The 5,817-nt window shown below is 38.1% G+C and overlaps 1 protein-coding gene across 4 annotated transcripts in view; it reads left to right on the forward strand.

Moving 5' to 3' along the window:
* LOC103728721 (bromodomain adjacent to zinc finger domain protein 2B) overlaps positions 1–5,817 on the forward strand; it is a 125,712-nt gene that overhangs the window by 70,418 nt on the left and 49,477 nt on the right. The window lies entirely within an intron of this gene.

Below are 5,817 nucleotides of genomic sequence, written 5' to 3' on the forward strand. Positions count from 1 at the left end.
TTTTGTGCTAGTTAAGTAGACAGTAAATGGTATCCCTATACATAGAAAGCAGCTTAGGGGCTAAAGAGATGGTTCAGTGTTTAAGAGCACTTACTGCTCTTGCAGAGGACCTGGGTTTGATTCCCAGCACCCACATGGCAGCTACAAACCATCCTTAACTCCAGATCCAGAGGAATACGAGGCCCTCCTCTGACCTCCGCGGCATTGCACAACACAGGTGCACTCACATACATGCAGGCAATACACTCATACACATAAAATAAAAATAATGTGAAATATTTTTAAAAAAAAGCAACTTAAACTGAATAAAAGGAGTTCAGTTGTCCTATTCAGTTCAGTACACATATATGTCTGGTCCAATGAGGTTATATCATCTAGACATTATTGCCATCTTCTTTTGTGTAAATATGCCTATTATACTGAAGCAATGAAACCACCTAACAGTATTTCTCTGAATGTATCCCCACTGTTAAGTGAAACATGACTGTAGTTGTTTGAGAATTCTCCAAAGAGAACTATATCGATTCTGACTCAGATATTCTGTCTCATACCACTGCTATACCATGTTACATTTGCTCACTGCTTCATACTCAATACATCGTGTTCTGAGATGTAGTGGAAAATGATGTATTTCTCAGCATTGGCTGTTACTTCTCTAGTTTTAGGCAATTTTAATCAAACATCAATAAGGTCCTGAAAGTCCCTATGGTTAGTGAAGAAGATTATTGAAAAAAGATAGTACACTTAAAAGACATTTAGACTTTTGGAGAGGCATTCTGGACCCATTTACTGAGGCTTACAGATTGGAATGAATGTTAATCTGGGGAACATTTACTAAAGATTTTCCCAGGCAGTTACTAAATTATAAGAGTTTCTTACATGTTTTAAACATTATTTCCTAATGAAATATGTGCTTTTCAAACATTTTTTTCCATTCTGCAGGTTGTCTTTTTCAGTCTGTTCTTGCTGTACAAATTTTCTGTTTGATGTGGGCCCACTTTGTTTTTGCTTTTGTTGTCACAGCCAATAATTAATTGCAGTAAACTTTACTTTGCTACTTGAAGAATACTAATCTCCAAAGAAGAAGACTGTATTGAAATTTGTTGCAGAAATAAATTATTCTAAAAATGTTATACTTTCTTTAAACCTTTTTTTTTTAAGAAAAAATTATTGAAGTCTCAATATAGCACCCAGACCAGCCTCAAACTTGAGCTCAAGAGATCTTGCCCGAGACTCCTGCCTAGCTTGAGACCATAGCTACATGCCCCCATGCCCTGCCTTAATATACTTTTATTTTTATTTATTTTTTTGTGGGGTGTTTTTGGTTTTTGAAACAGGGTCTCACTATGTAGCACTGGCTGGCCTGCCACTCAGTATTTAGACCAGGTGGCCTTGACATCATAGAGATCTGCCTGCCTCTGTCTCCTGAGTGCTGGGATTAATTAAAGGCACACACAACCATACCTGACTTAATGTACTGTTTTTTATATTTTATTTATTTATTATTATTTTTTAACAGAGCATAGGGTAGGGGTTTATTTACAGAAGAGTGAACTTCCCACATTACGGCTATGCCGTAAAGTCCACACTCAAATACAGATCCTGTGACCTCCCGAGGCCCCACCAAATGGTGCAAGAAGTGTCTCTTGGTGTTCTCAGCATGTATATCTCCTTTGCCCCTCCCCCCACACGCAGGTAAGGTCGACTAATTGGGTGGGAGGGGTAACTGACTCCTCCCTTGATGTCTTAATGGAGCATGGGAAGGAGGTATGACTATAGCTTGCCAGCATAATGGTCAGAGAACGTTTCCAGTTAACACTCAACCCCTTCCTCTGCCTCTTACATTCTTTCCACCAACCTCTTCCGCAAAAGTCCCTGAGCCTTGGAGGGGGTGGTAGGTGTGGCTGATCTTCCTCCCACTGTGGCAAGGCACTGAACTTTCGGGTCGCTACATCATCTGTTTTCCATGGGCTGTTGGCCAATTTGAGTGGGGTTCCATCTACTATAAAAACACAGCAAGAAGCAAGAACATCTAAACAGTGACTGCTATAATAACCTATGGGTATAAACATAAATGCTTGGTTGCTACTTTAGCAGGTGCATCATTTCCATCTAACAAAGCAATTGCAGTGACTTCCCATTGGGGCCTATAGTCTGCCCTGCCACAAGAGCTTGGCCAGGTCTGCGGTACCAGATGTGTGTTCCACCCCTAGGAGCAGACATTATATCCAATCGAAAATTTGCTGGTTGTACATACACTGGATACTCCACTATTGCACCAGCAGGAACATCTTGTTTTGGTATGTTGGTATTGCAACATACAGGGTCTGTTGTTGAGGAGAATTATAGGGGACTATTCTCCCCCAGTCATCTGCCTATTGCCTTTTTGCACAATGAAAGCCACCCATCCAGTGGCAGGGAGTTTCTGCCTTAGTCCAAGCTTGATTTCTCCCCCTCCCGCACTCACATCATGCGGTGTCTTCAGCAACAGGGTTTTTCCATCCTCTTGCAGTGTACAACCAACATTATTGGCAATGGCTTTATTGTTTTAGGGAACTCTAGGGTCCCTCAGGCCAACAGCTCATAGGGGGCAACCCACCTCTGGCATGGGGATTTTCATTTAACAACCGTATGACTTAATGTAGTTTTTAAACCACTGGATCATAGTACAGTCATCTTGTCACTAGTTCTGTAAGGAATGTATAATTTGGGTATCAGAAGGGTAATTACCCATTAATAAGTAATCTGCTTCATTTGGCAAGTGGAGCTGTTTCCATAGCAAGAAATAGTTTTCTAATGAAAATAAATCATCTTTTCATAGATTTGATATTCCTCTTTCAGCACTTAATATTATAAATTTGTTCAAACTGTTGACACTCATAATTTTGACTGCCCTGTTTTGGGGATTTAGGTGGATTCTACTGAGTAGTTTTCTCACTAAATTGGAATTGATTTATATACGTCATTTGATCCACCTGTTTATTTTGGGGTGGGGAAAAGGTGGTCCTCTTGTATAGCCCAGGCTGACATTGACAGCCCTTGAATTTATGATGGCAACTTTGCAAGCGCTGGGAGTATAGGTGTATACCACTGCATCCAGTCTCTGACTTCCTTTTAAAACACAGAATTAGAAGCCATGCATTTTAGTCTTTATACAAAATACTTGAAAATCAGTATTTTTAATGGCAATATATTATATAATGTGGCCCTTTTTATGAGTGTTTATGAAGTTAGATTTATTACAACTTCATATGTTGTTATTAATGAGAATTAACAGCTGGGCTGGAAGGATAGCACAGCTGTTAAAGGCTAAGGCTAACAACCAAAAAGTAAAAGGTTCGATTCCCAGTTTTAAACTCTTAACAAATAAGTATTTGGGGACCTAAGAAGCCAAATTTACTATTCCTTTAACTGGGTATGGTGATACATGCCTACAATCCCAACACTTGGGAAACTAAGGAAGGAGAATAAGAAGCTCAAAGCTAGCCTGTGCTACCAAACCCTGTCTCCAAAGAAGTTTAAACAGAAGTCTTGGTTCACACCTATAATCCCAGCACCCTGGAGGTTAAGGTAGGTAGATTTCTGTGAGGTTGAGGCCCACCAGTCCAAATTGTGAGTTCCAAGCCTGCCTGGAACATAGTGTGAAACTACTCTGTCTCAAAACAAACAATAAAAAAAATTTTTTTTCTTGAGCGAGCCTTTATAATGATTTGTTGAACGTGTGTCACATGTTAACTCTTTAATAAACCTTACTAAACTACTGACCTCCACTAAGTCATAGCCCTTTCTCTCAAAGCCGAATTCCCTCTTCTTCCCACTCTTCATTTCTTCTAAATATGAACTCTTGTCCCAGTAATTATTGGGCAGAGACTTATGAAGCTACAGCCTCACCAAGTAGTACATAAGAGGTTATGTGGAAAACTTAACTCTAGTATATAGGTACACATAGTGTACTTTTTTGATTAAGAAACAAGGGAGAGCCAGGTGTAGTGGTGCATGCCTTTAATCCCAGCACTTGGGAGGCAGAGGCAAGCAGATCTCTGTGAGTTCAAGGCCAGCCTGGTCTACATAGTGAGTTCCAGGACAGCTGGGGCTACAGGGAGACCCTGTCTCAAAAAAACCAAAAAAAAAAAAGAAAAAAGAAAGAAAAAGAAAAAAAAGAAAGAAACAGTGGAGAAGCATGTCTGGGATAATCTGGGTTTCATTTTGATAATGATGTATGTTATTTTTGTTGCCACTTTTGCCTCTGGTCTTCTAAGTTCTTTTATAGCTCTTAAAATTGTACAATCTATTAACCAAAACTCCTTAAAATAAGAGTATCATTTCTTTGTCATCCTGAGAAAAGTCTTAAAAATCATATTTCTTATGTTTAGGGTGTAGCACAATGGTAGAGTAGTTGCCTAGCTTTCACCAGGCCCTGGGACAATGTCCACCACCACCAAAAAGGAGGAAAATGTCATTTCGTTAATTTGGCTGACACGTGACTACTTTGTTGCCTATTTCAAATATATGTTGGTTGGATTGTATTTTTTGCTTTAGTAAATTATCAAATATTTGCCCAGCGTGTCAAAAGATCACTTTAGATTAATATTTAAGTATCTATTTGAGAGTTAAGATTTAAGGGTCTTTGAGCCTATTTTCTTTGAAGATTTCTTTTAATCCCAGATAGAATTCATGTTACTGCTAGCATACCTATATACATAAAGGCTAGCATAATTTAGTGCCCTAACTTTAGATAAGGAGTGCGTAAAAAAAAATAGATGATGGGGCTGGAGAGATGGCTCAGTGGTTAAGAACACTGGTTGCTCTTGCAGAAGACCTGAGTTTGAATCCCAGCACCCACGTGGAAGCTAACAACTGTCCGTAACTCCAGTTCCACGGGATCCGACAGCCTCGTCTGTCCTCTGAGGGCATTGCACGAAACGGGTGCACTTTCATACATGCAGGCAATACACACACATACACATAAAATAAAAATAATAAATAAAATAGTTTTAAAAAATAGATGATGCTGAAACTATTGGTGTCTTCTTTTCAGTTGATTTTATTAGGTAAGTAGCTATACTGGTCTAGAATATGTGTTTATGAATGATCAGTTAGCAATGTGGCTTTTTAACTGCTTCTTATTAGAGGGTCAGGGGCCTTCTAAAAATAAAGAAAAAGAATATAAAAAAATAGATTTGGGGCTAAGGATATAGCTCAATGCTAGAACACTTGTCTGTAATGCTCAAATCCCTAAGTTGGGTCTTTTAAGCACTACCCTCAAAAGAGTTTGGGATTGAGGTTATAGTTCAAGGGTAAAGTAATTGCCTAGCACATTTAAAACCCTACATTCAAACCCCAGAACTGAAACGAGAAAAAAAAAAAAAGAGAGAAAACATTCTCAAAACAGAAAATTGACTGCTTAGCCCTTAAAGATACAGTGCCTCTCTTACCATGTACATAGAAGGCAATACGTGCTGATTAATTTTTTTTTAATTATTTATTTAATAAACATAATTAGAAGAAACATTTCATTACAACAGCATTGACACATTCCATAACAATTTCCAGAGATAAGATACATCTCTTTCAAAATTGGCTGTAAATTTTTAGGTTTACAGTTGAATTAATAGAGTTATACAATATTGAACTCAGTATAAACCCTATAAGACATAAAATTGAATGATATTTTACCCTTTAAAAAATATCTCCATTTCATTTTAAAATATGCTGTTTCATACAGAAAAACTCATTTTTAATGCAACTAACACTCAGATGTTTGCACATGAGTCTCTAATCTCTATATATCTTATTATTACTAGTCACAGTCAATTA

Source organism: Nannospalax galili, unplaced genomic scaffold (genome assembly GCF_000622305.1).
Source record: "Nannospalax galili isolate Female #2095 unplaced genomic scaffold, S.galili_v1.0 scaffold92, whole genome shotgun sequence".
NCBI lineage: Eukaryota > Metazoa > Chordata > Mammalia > Rodentia > Spalacidae > Nannospalax > Nannospalax galili.